General features: G+C 44.9%; 1 protein-coding gene across 5 annotated transcripts in view; it reads right to left on the bottom strand.

Moving 5' to 3' along the window:
* Pla2g2c (phospholipase A2 group IIC) overlaps window positions 1-12,374 on the bottom strand; it is a 247,216-nt gene that overhangs the window by 44,062 nt on the left and 190,780 nt on the right. The window lies entirely within an intron of this gene.

The following is a 12,374-nucleotide window of genomic DNA, read 5'->3' as shown; positions in this document are numbered from 1 at the left end:
TGTAGCCTCCTCCTTTGTTTCCCCTTCCCATCCCTTCCCATCCTCCCTCGATCCCCCCCCATCCACTTGATTTTTTTTTTAATTAATGTTCTTCCTTCTCTAAAGTGAGGATGATATCATATTGAAAAAAGTCTCATAGTTAATAAACTTACTACCATAAAGTAACTACATTCACCACATATATTCCCCTCTGGATGCTGGCCTGTGAGACAATTATTTTGACATAATCATAGAGTACATTTTATTTGACAGAGTATTTCTTTTTATTAAAGGCCTGCCAAAATTTTATCCAATATCTAGCTGACAGAGCTTTCCATGCCAAAACTGTCAATACTTAATCAAAGATGCTTCAGAACAAGGCTCAGTTAAAAGCTAAAGTGATAATGCATGATTACATTACCCAATGTGACCTACTTCATTCTCAGAAATAGTGAAGTGCTGTGGGTTCTACCTAGTAGAAATGGTCTATGAGGCCTGTACACACAGGATTCACTGATCTTCACCTGGGGCTCTCTGTTCCTGGTCCCTCCTGTGCTTTCTGGGTAACTCTACTTAGTATTTTCAGAGTTCTATCTGCACAGCCTCTAGTTTACAACCTGTGTGGTGACAGTGGCCATGTCTCCTTGCCTTTCCATCCTGGCCCATGGTTGAGCACAGCACTTTATAGTGGATAGTGTAATCAATAAGAGACTGTCAGACAAAGGGCTGCTACTAGTGACAAAATTGGCCTTCTTGGACTGGGGGAATAGCTCGGTGGGAGAACACTTGCTTAGCATATGCAAAGCCCTGGGTTTGATCCCCAGCACCGGGATAGGGCAGGGGAGAAGATAGGATAGGAAAGGATAGGGTAGGATAGGATAGGATAGGAAAAGGAAGGAAGAAAGGAAGGAAGGAAGGAAGGAAGGAAGGAAGGAAGGAAGGAAGGGACATTCCTGGATAGGAAGAGAAAGCCTATGTCAAAAATAACAGGCAAGACAGTTTGGCTGAAGGCCTAGTTCAATGGTAAGAGTTCCTGTTGAGCAAGTTCAAGGCCCAGAGTTCAAAACCTCTTTACCACCAAAAGAAGGGAAGGAAGGAAGGAAGGAAGGAAGGGAGAGAGGGAGGGAGGGAGGGAGAAGGAGAGAGAGAGGGGAGAGAGAGAAAGAAAGGAAGGAAGGAAAGAAAGAAAGAGAAAGAAAGAAAGAAAGAAAGAAAGAAAGAAAGAAAGAAAGAAAGAAAGAAAGAAAGAAAGAAAGAGGGAGGGAAAGGAGAAAGAGAAGGAAGAAGGAAGGGAGGGAGGGAGAAGAAGAGCAAAGAAGGAAGGGAGACAGGAGGCGAGGAGAGGGGAGAGGTGGGAAGGGAGGGAGGAAGGTGTGAAAGGAGAGGGGAAGGAAAGGAGGACAAAGGGAAGGAAGACAGAAAGGGTCTCCTTGGGGAAAAAAAAAGAAGGTAAGAAATAAACAGGAGCCGTCTCTCAATTCCCCATGTTAAGGAAGAAGTCATTCTTCCTTAATATCCAAGCTTTTGCTTTCTGACTCCCACCTGGCAAAGAAGAAATGGCATGACCGCTGTATCCTCCAGGTTAGTGCACACCACTGACATCTGCAAACTCAGTGACACTCTTTGCAGGTCTATGCACATCTAGCAAATCGAGAACAGCTCCTCTGCTGGGGACGGGGTGCTCCCTGCCCACTCCCCTACACCCCCCCCGCCCCCCCCACACACACTCACCAGCCAGCTGGCTGCAGAGCCCTCCCCAGGAGGGTCAGAGCACTGCCAGTTATTACCATACAGCAACAGAGATATGCAGGGTCACTCCACTTCCCTTGGCTCTACAAAGAGGTTCAGAAATCACTTTACAGCACCGTGGTGCTTGCACAGAACAAGTCAGGGTTGGTGCTCATGTTTAATTAAAACAAATGCAAAATAAACTACTGTTGTGTCCCTAGGTTTTGCTAACAGCAGCCTCACAGATACCCATAATGAGACATGGCAGGCCAGTAATTAAAATGTAGACTTGGTTTTCATGTCGTTACCAGGTAAGAACGGGCATGACTTGCGAAAATACTTAGGGAATGAGGGTAATTACTCGAGACTTCTCTGCAAGGTTCTATTAAAGCATTCCACCGAAACCTAGATGCCAGGACAAAAGAGCTACCTTTTTAATAATACTTCATCACATCATCATCTATTTATACCCCACCTTGACTCAGAAGGGATCTGAGATAGCTAACCAGAGCAAGAAGAATAGAAATAGCTGCCATTGGTGAGCAACTTCCATGTCAGACACTGCTTGTCAGGCATTTCTTTTGTATTGCCTGCAATTTTATGGAAATCCAGCCAGAAGAGAGAGCATGAGGGAGATAAAAGTGCAGAGTCTGGGCTGGGAAGGTGGCTCAGTGGTAGAATGCTGGCCTCGCACGCATGAGGCCCTGGGTTCGATTCCTCAGTACCACGTAAACAGAAAAAGCCGCAAGTGGCACTGTGGCTCAAGTGGTAAAGTGCTAGTCTTGAGCTGAAGAGCTGAGGGACAGCGCTCAGGCCCAGAGTTCAGGCCCCACAACCAGAAGGGGGGAAAAGTGCAGAGTCTGAGAATTCAGGCCCTAAAATGAGGTTACTCGGTTTCCATCCAGTCCCTATGACTTCCCAAGTAAGACACTGACAGGTTACCTAACCTTCCAACACGCTGTGGGCCATCTGTGAAATAATCTCCATGTCCTCAGCCCCATCAGGCTGAGATTTAATGGGAGCATTAAAGTATGGAGAACAGTGTCTTGCACGGAGGAAGGGTTCCATGAATGTTATAAGGTAGCAGAGATCAGCTGGTAGCCTCAGGCATGTTCCCAATCTTCCAGTCCCCTTGCAGCTGGGCAAAGCCACATGATTAGCTCAAGTCAATGAAATGTTACTAAGATGACATGTGTTACTGTTGTTGTTGTTTCTTGGATACTTTTAGGTCAGTGCATGATGTTTCTTTTTTTTATTATTTTTTTATTGTGTCCCCATGTGAAAGGCCTTAGATGGCATATGTTGACGCAGGGCAATACTAGATGGGAGACACGTAGTCCAAAGCTACAGATGGACAGAAGAGAGCTCAGGGGATATACATTCTTTTTTTTTTTTTTTTTTTTTTTTTGGGTCCGGTTGTGGGGCCTGAACTTTGGGCCTGGGCGCTGTCCCTCAGCTCTTCAGCTCAAGGCTAGCGCTCTACCACTTGAGCCACAGTGCCACTTCCGGCTTTTTGCTTATGTGGTGCTAAGGAATCGAACCCAGGGCCTCATGCATGCAAGGCAAGCACTCTACCACTGGGCCACCTTCCCAGCCCCAGGATATACATTCTTTACATCAAGCTAATGGGGGAATTTCCATTCAAACTTCCTGGCTATGTGGCACCATCCCCTTAATACTTGCCTGTTTGTGAAGCCCTGCACACACATTGGGGTAAAAAAAAATCAGCCTTGGTGAAGCACTCATTAAGATGTCAGAGATGATAACTACTGGGGAACACACAGATTGCCACCTCTGAATGTGGACCGAAGCCACCATGTAGAACAGCATCAGGAAAATGGGGAGGGGGAGAAGCTTGGAATTCTTTGATCGCCTGAAAAAGAGTGAGCCCTAAGTCCTACGTTTGAAAGACATCAGAAGGCCTGGTACACCAGAGCCAGCAAGTGCATGGGAATCCGGGAAAGAGGACTGGCAGGCTCACGGAAGGGGGTTGAGGTTGGTCTGCTAGAGCAGCCCAGGGCCAGCTGGTCAGCCAGGGAATACAGCCAGCAGAGGCAGACCCACTCAGCCCTGTCTCAGTCTGATGGGCATGACGTGTGCTACTTCAGGTCTCCTTTCCCTTCCCTGAAGGTCTTAGCACAATTAATGCTATATGTTAAACTAGAAATCTCCCTTAGAACACCCTCCATCCCAGCAACGAGGCATAGAAATTCGCTTTTCAAACATCAGGCTAGCACATGGTTTGACTGTGTCTACTTCATGAAGCAGCTGATGATACAATATCCTCAATCTTAAATGTCTCTGCTTTGAGGGATGAGGAACGAAGCCACCACTTCCTCACCTGGTCCCTATACATCTTAAAATTGTCACAAAGGCAAAGTGCAGGGTTGACACACACACGCCTTTTCCCATAAAACCATTACAATTCCTGCTGCCTACCACATAAGGAAGGCATAAAAATGAGCTCAGGTGCAATAAAATGCTTTAGAAACCTCCCACAATGTGTTATGTAAGTGCTAAACATTAATTTCCAACAGCTGCCACTCAAAAACAAAACCCTAATTTAAAGGTTCTACCTCTATTGCCTTCAAAACCTATGAGATTTTTGTCTTTGCTTTTGTAGGCCGTTGGGCTTGAACTCTGGGCCTGGGCGCTGTCCCTCAGCTCTTCAGCTCAAGGCGAGCACTCTACGCTTGAGCCACAGCGCCACTTCCTTGTCTTTGCTTTTGCTAAATAACACTTGTGCAGAAATTGAGGTCATTCATATGTACTGTGGAAAAATAGAAAATATCAGGAATATAAAGAAGAAAACAAAAATCATCATCCCACACCAAAGTGATAACTTTGGTACACTTATCACCATAGTCATTCACCTTTCATCTTTTCATCTCTATATCTTTATATATATATATATATATATATATATACATATATATTAGATAGATAGATAGATAGATAGATAGATAGATAGATAGATAGATAGATAGATAGATAGATAGATTGAAGTCAGGATCAGGCTCCACACACAAATTGATGTTTTACTTTTATATTGCATCATAAACATTTTCTTATATTTTCCACTAAAAACTGCTCACAAATATAATTTTAATGGCTATATACAACTCCTTTTCTGGTGATGTGCTTTGATCTCAATCATGTCCTCATTGTTGGACATTCCAGGGGTGTTTCCAAACTTTTCCTATTACGAGTAATACTGAGATAAGGGTTTTAGGGTTTATGAGTAATGTTGAGACAAAGTCTTAAGTTTTTGTGCGTTCAAGTTTTCCTTAGGATAAATGCTGATACACACTGGAGATGTAGCTCAGCAGTAAGAGTGTCTACCTACGTAATCAGGAAGCCCTGAGCTCAAAAATCTAGTACCACCAAAGGCAGGAAGGAAAGGAGGGTGGGAGAGAGGAAGAAAGGAGGAAGGAAGGGAAAAGGGAGGAAGGGATGAGGAAAGGAAGGAAAAAGGAAGGAAAAAAGTGCTCTTACATGCAATCAGTTTATACTAAAACAAATACTCAGATTGTGCAAATCCTCAGCTCTGCCAAAAAAAAGGTAGAGAATCCAGTCACAGTAGCTGATGTTACTAAGGCCTAACTCAAGTAGCAGAGCTCTTTCAGGGAGCCCTCATGAATAGGGCCGTGACAGCTTCCAGCTTCCGGTATACAGACACAAAGAAAGGTACTTTTACGATTACTCTTCATCTAGGGTTAAGATACTGTTATATGCCACCACTTAGCCAGAGAGCTATTTAATCAAGACCAGACATTAGTTTCAAAGTGTAATATTGCCATTCAAAGGGAAGAATCTGGGCACTCACACCTTCCTTGTAATTCAAAAGGCTCTTTGAGAGAAGACTGCATTGCCTGCAGACACTAGCTGACAGACACAAAAGACTTTGCAAGTCTCACCTTTCTGTGTCCTCCATCTGAAAGCCGAGCTCTGACCAGCCAGCTCAGCTCTTGCCCAAACAGTTGCCAAGGATACCCCAGGAGCTAGAGCACCTAGACTTGATTAGTCCAAGGGCCCCATGGGTTAAACATTTTTTTTCTTTCTGTTTTGACAGATGAGTGCATTTTTTAAAAACACAAAACAGACAAAACACAGAAAAGTGAGCAGGTTTTATTCTTTGGATATGTTCAGTTACATGTAACTACTTATCACCCCAGACATCTATCTTTCAAAGAGAAGGAAGCCATCAATAAGCATCACAATAGTGATGGTGACAGCCACAATAATTAGAGCAGCAAATCATTTATTGCACTAGACACTCGTGTCTGTGAAAATGGTGGGTAGATGGGTCAAACACTCCCTTCTGGATGTGCAGCCAGGACCATGTTAAGTAAAACTATAATGATTTCATTCTTTATTTTTATTTTTTTTTTGGGTCCGGTTGTGGGGCCTGAACTCTGGGCCTGGGCACTGTCCCTCAGCTCTTCGGCTCAAGGCTAGCGCTCTACCACTCGAGCCACAGGGCCACTTGCGGCTTTTTTCTTTTTGCTTATGTGGTGCTGAGGAATCGAACCCAGGGCCTCAGGCATGCAAGGCAAGCGTTCTACCACTGAGCCATCTTCCCAGCCCCTGATTTCATTCTTTAAAAACCCACTTCTCAGGCTGGGAAGGTGGCTCAGTGGTAGAGCGCTTGCCTTGCATGCCTGAGGCCCTGGGTTCGATTCCTCAGCACCACATAAGCAAAAAGAAAAAAGCCGCAAGTGGCGCTGTGGCTCGAGTGGTAGAGCGCTAGCCTTGAGCCGAAGAGCTGAGGGACAGTGCCCAGGCCCAGAGTTCAGGCCCCACAACCGGACCCAAAAAAAACCCCAAACAAACAAAAAACCACTGGTCTTGGAAGTGGCTCTGTGGCTCAAGTGGTAGGGCACTAGCCATGAGCTGGAGAGCTGAAGGACTGTGCTCAGGCCCAGAGTTCAAGCCCCATGACCAACAAAAACAAAAACAAAAACTCACTGGTCTGTTATTGGGTAATTGCACAGAGAGGCCTATAATAGACTTTTTGAGCAGTCTCAGAAACATCCAGCAATGGAAGTTTTAGCTCCATTTTACAGAAGAGGAAACTGAGGCTCAGAGAGGTTTAAGAGACATTGTATCCAGTTGTGGGATTTGAACTAGCTCAACATCCTGAGCTCATGCTCTTTGCCTCACAGCCTTCATGAAATTGTTAGACTGGCAGTAGTTCTCAGTCCAAAGCTGAGAGCATTTTGAGTCGACAAGAGAGAAATCTACAGGGACACAAACAACTGATGAGGGAAAAGGGTTAAGTGGAAGGTAGACGTGAAGGGCCGAACTCTATGCTCTTCAGCTGGCTCCTTCTACTTTAGGGGTCTCAGCACAACCATCAATGAAAGACAAGTGTTTGCAGCTTTCACTCTCCAGCACGGCTCTTCAACCAGTCCTCAAAAAAATAAGTAAAGAAAGAACAAAGAAAAGCAAAAGGAACTATGATTCTGTCTCCAAGGAAGAGAGGCCAATTTTTAAAATGCCCTAACACTTCACTTTAAGAAAAACCCGGAGCCTCTATATTGGAACCATTTTTGGGGCCAAAGCCTGTTAGAGGAGATTAAAAACAAACAAAGCATTCCACTAGGGAATGTGAGAGGCGGCCCTCTTTTGAAGGTAAAAGGGATGAGAATCTGTGAAGGCCCAGAACTATGACAAGCGGTAAGGATGAAGAGGAGAGACCAGCAGAATTCTACTAAGGAAAAATGACAGTCACCTGATGCCACGGGCCTGGTGGGTGAGATGGCACCATCCAAGCCAGGGAGAGCCTCCTACAGCTTGCAGGGGAGGGCATTTTCCTCCAACATTTATGTATTTATTCAGTGCTTTGCGCTTTTCTTTGGGGCTTTTGAGTACAAAAGAACATCCCAAGGAAATGACACTGGGAATCAGGAGTCCAGATCCCAGACCCTGCTCTGCCACAAGCCCTCTGGAAGACAAGAAGAAAGGACTGGAGTCTAGCTGAAGCCTCTTCCAGGCTAAACTTAACACTGTTTTAATTCAGTTTGGCAAACATTTATTGAATGTGCAATTGGCCAAGCAAATGCCCCTGGCTTTAAGACTTCAAGACCTGGCTCCTGCTCTTAAGTAACTCAAAGATGAGCAGGGGAGAAGCAGGAAGGGCAGTTCATGTGGTGCATGGTACAGCATGTTAAGGAGAGTAGCAGTCAGGGGTGGGCCAAGAGCAGCTCTGCACTGGGCTAGAAAGGTTCATGAACTCAATGTCTAGGATGAGAATGAAGGATCACAAAGCAGTTATTACAGGGGAGTGGGACAATCAGAGGCAGCTTCCATGGCTCCCTGAAACTTGCTAATCTAGGGCATTCTAGAAGTCAGATGAGTTATATTCTCTTGGAGCAAAGGAGCTAGGTCATTGGTTCTTTGTCAGCAGTGTGGTATGCAACCTTAAAGCAAAACCCCAAATCAAGCATAATTTCAGAAGTCTAACTCCAGCTTAGGCTATATAGGGAGATCATCTCAACAAACAAACACAACACAACTAATTAATTGAATCCAGAGCCACTGTACCTGGAGTGGTCTAAATTCAGTGGACTTCTTCAGGGGCAGGCAGTGTTCCTAGGCCTTCCCCCTCCCACCCCCGCCCCAAGCCTGCTCTCCTAGGTCTCCCCCTCATAGGCCTGCCCTCCCAGTCCTGCTCTTCTAGGCCTGCTCTGACCAGGCAGTTCTAACAAGCCTGTTCTCCTAAGCCTGCTCTTCTAGGCCAGTTCTCTTAGGCCTGCTCTGCCCAGCCTGCTCTCCTAGGCCCATGTTATTACCAGGCCTAGTCTTCTAAGCCTGCTTTGCCATTCCTGTTCCCCTAGGCCTGCTCTTCTAGACCTGTTCCCCTAGATGTGCTGTTCCCAGCCTGCTCTCCTAGGCCTGTTTTCCTAGGTCTGTCCCTCTCAGGCCTGCTATTCTAAGCCTGCTCTGCTAGGCCTGACTAGTCACTTCTTACTTGACCTTCACTTCTCAGCTGCCAGCCTTCTCTGAGGAAATCTGCAGTGTTCCCGCAGGGCACGCCTGCGCTACAAAGGATTTATTTTCTGCAGTGCTTTGTACACTCTTTTCTACTATTATTTCTTTATTGTCTCTTTCAGAGTCACGTTTTCATCATGGCTCTGTAACCTTTGATAGCACAAGTCCTGGCACATTTTATAGGCTATTATATTTTTAAGGTATGTCATTCAACTTCTTTTAGATACCTGTATTACTTCCTGGCACCCATAAATATTCGTTGACCTCAGATTTGGATTTCCCCTTTCCTCTCATTCTCTTCTTTCCCTTATCTCATGGCCTGGTGGTTCCTGTCATTTTCTCTTTCAAGTCAGGCCTTAATTCCCATAACTCTTACATGCTTCCACACCCAGAAACTGGCCTCAGGTTCTATGGAGTAATGCTGATTGTGGCAGAACTTAGTCACTACTGTCATTTCTACAAAAGTAATAATCAGCCAGGCACCAGTGGCTCACACCTATAATCCTAACTACTTAGGAGGCTGAGATCTGAGGATCTTGGTTCAAAGCCAGCTCACAAAGAAAAATCCGTGAAACTCTTATCTCCAATAAACTACTCTGAAAACAGCCAGAAGTGGCACTGTGGCTCAAGTGGTCGAACACTAGCTTTGAGGCTCAGGGACAGTTCCCTGACTGGAAAAAAAAAATAACAATCAGAATTCCAGAATTTTGTCTAGTGTCCATCACCCAGGTTGACATAAAAAAGGGAGGAAATATTATTTCAAATATCCATCTGGTCTCAAGGATCACTGTTGCTTTTGCCAACAGATCATTATATCTACACTTTGGGAGATGTGCAGGTTCAAGAACTCAGCTTAGTCTAGATTGATCACTTAATCTCAGAAGCACAATACAGAGAAGGTCATCTGTGGGCACTCTGTCCCCCTTTCAAAGCATACGATGTGTAAGCTCTAAGCACAGAAGAAAGAAAAAAAAACCCTTGTTTTCCAGAGTCTGAATACGACTGTCGCCTGCAGTGCAGCCTCTCGCTGGTATAGGCAACGTGACCAGGAGCCAAGCATGAATGACGGAGTCTGGTTTGTTCAGTGAAGCCTGTTTCAAAGCAATTAAAAAGAGAATGTCATCTCCTGTGCAAGGTGCAAACAAAAGGCCATGGATGTTTTTCCCTTATTTTTTTTCTAAAATGGATCCAGGCTGTCAGCTACTTCATTAGCAACCTGATTAGGCTCTAATTAGTACTCTAATTAAGTGATCTTAAATCAGACTCCAAGAAGGGTGTGAACTGTATGTGAAAGAGAGGGCATGGTGGGCTAGTCCACTTGTAAGACATTTAAATGGCTTTCTAAACTTCAGTCAGCATTCAAACCCTGTTCCTGCCAGGTGAAGTTCCATAGCAGAGTCTTGCTTGGAAAATCTGGGCAGGAAGACACAAAGAATTGCTTGCTGAAGAACAACCGAGGGAAAAAATAATTGGAAAATATTTTATAGGCAGGAATAAAAAAGAGAGCAAAATTGAACCTCTTGGCTGTGTCCGTCCCCAGATGTCCTCTCGAGTGACTTTCTTTGACCTTATGAAGCCCTCAGATGCCAGATAACCATGGAGAATCTGGGAAAGATCTCTCAGATGAACGATTCATGGAGATCCAGCATCACCCCTGGACAACCACGACAGGGCAAATGTGGATCTTCAACGATACCCCACTTCCAAGGTGTTCTTTTTGAAGTGGTAGTGGCTGTGTGTGGGCTCTATAATGCTCCTACTGCCAGTGTGAAGTGTGGGGGGGAAACCCCTGTTTCGCTCAACACCTCAACCACATCAGAGGTCCACAGAACTCCAACACAATGCCAGGGAAATTTTCAAGCCTACAAGTACCACATTTCAGCTGCTAAGATTATTTTTTTAACACTTAAGCACAAAGGAAAGGAAATATCTTTCTTTCTTCCCTAAACTTCCTTCTTCAAATTAATTGTCCTTTTTTTTTTTTTTTTTTTTTTTTTGTCGGTTGTGGGGCTTAAACTCTGGGCCTGGTGCTGTCCCTCAGCTCTTCAGCTCAAGGCTAGCACTCTACCACTTGAGCCACAGCGCTACTTCCAGTTTTCTGGTGGTTTATTGGAGGTAAGAGTCTCATGGACTTTCCTGCCTGGGCTGGCTTTGAACTGTGATCCTAGATCTCAGCCTCCTGAGTAGCTAGATTACAGGTGTGAGCCAGCAGCACCTGAATTAATTGTCCTTCTTTTGTAGCAATTCTAAGAAGGCATCAAATAAGAAATTGTGTGGTGTGACTCTTCCTGCATATAAGCATTGTGAGACAGAAGGACACTGGATGGCCAACCGGGGGCCTGACTTGTCAGGATATAATAACCCTATCCTACGTCTAGAACTTTCTAAGCTGAAAAAGGAAATTGATGGAACCATAGATCATTATGGAAATGATAAGAAGCAGAGAAACTCCAAAAGTTTGCTAAATTAAGGGTAATGTGTCGTCAAGAAGTATATCTGTTTGTATGCACCTGAACACATGTATGTGTGCATGTGTGTGTGTGTGCACACACATGCATACATGCACCTGGGGGGGGATAAAATGCTTGGGGTAAGGTACCAAGTCATCATAAAACTTTCATTGGCTTATGCTAGAAACAAGTCAAGTTTTTCAGCATTGTCCCCACATGTCACAAGGGCAATGGCAGAAACCAAAGCTGACAACAGATCACCTTAACATTACAAATGGCATCAGAACACCCTGTGTCTCTACCAGCTAGGTCATTCGGTGGGGTAGAGTTAAGACCATTGCTTCTCCTCAGTGTGTTGGGCAGGATTTTATCTGCTCTGAGTCTATAAAGTATACTTGATCCTTACAGAGATTTTGTGACTGTTAAAGAGAAAAGAAGGTATCAAGTGTTGAACAATAATGCTAGTTCCCTTCTTTCTTTCCCCCTCTCTTCTCCTCCCCTCTTTCCTTCCCTCCTCTCTCCTCTCCCATCCCTTCCTCTTTCTCACCCTTTTTTTCCTTATGGTTTTCTGCAGTATCTTGCTTCTCCCAGGCCCTGTTCTTTTCATCTTCTCCTAAACCAGTTTTTTTTTTTTTTTGGTTGGTCGCAGGGCTTGAACTCTGGGCCTGGGCGCTGTCCCTCAGCTCTTCAGCTCAAGGCAAACACTCTACCACTTGAGCTACAGCGCCACTTCCGGTTTTCTGGTGGTTTATTGGAGATAGGAGTCTCACGGTCTCTCCTGCCCGGGCTGGCTTTGAACCAAGATCCTCAGATCTCAGCCTCCTGAGTAGCTAGGATTACAGGCATGAGCCACCAGCGCCCGGCTTAAACCAGTTTTTTTTGCTGTCCCTGAGCCTCTTTGTGCTTAACGCTAGCACTTTACCACTTGAGACACAGCACCACTTCCAGTTTTTTCTGATTAGTTTATTGGAGATCAGAGTCTCACAGACTTTTCTGCCCAGGCTGGCTTCAAACTACAGTCCTTAGATCTCAGCCTTCTGAGTAACTAGGATTACAGGTGTGAGCCACTGGCTCTAAACCACATTTTTAAACTTTAACCTATGAAGTCAGAAATTACTTTTTCATTGTTTTTACTTATAGATCAACTGAATCCAAAACACAGACCAAAATGTGTGTGTGTGAGTGTGTGTGTGTGTGTGTGTGTGTGTGTGTGTGTGTGTTTGT

The sequence above is a fragment of the Dipodomys merriami genome, unplaced genomic scaffold (genome assembly GCF_024711535.1).
Source record: "Dipodomys merriami isolate MVZ:Mamm:240054 unplaced genomic scaffold, mDipMer1.0.p SCAF_28, whole genome shotgun sequence".
In the NCBI taxonomy this organism is placed as follows: Eukaryota; Metazoa; Chordata; class Mammalia; order Rodentia; family Heteromyidae; genus Dipodomys; species Dipodomys merriami.
The sequence above is the reverse complement of the archived record's forward strand: the minus strand, read 5'-3'. Positions and strand labels throughout refer to the sequence as shown.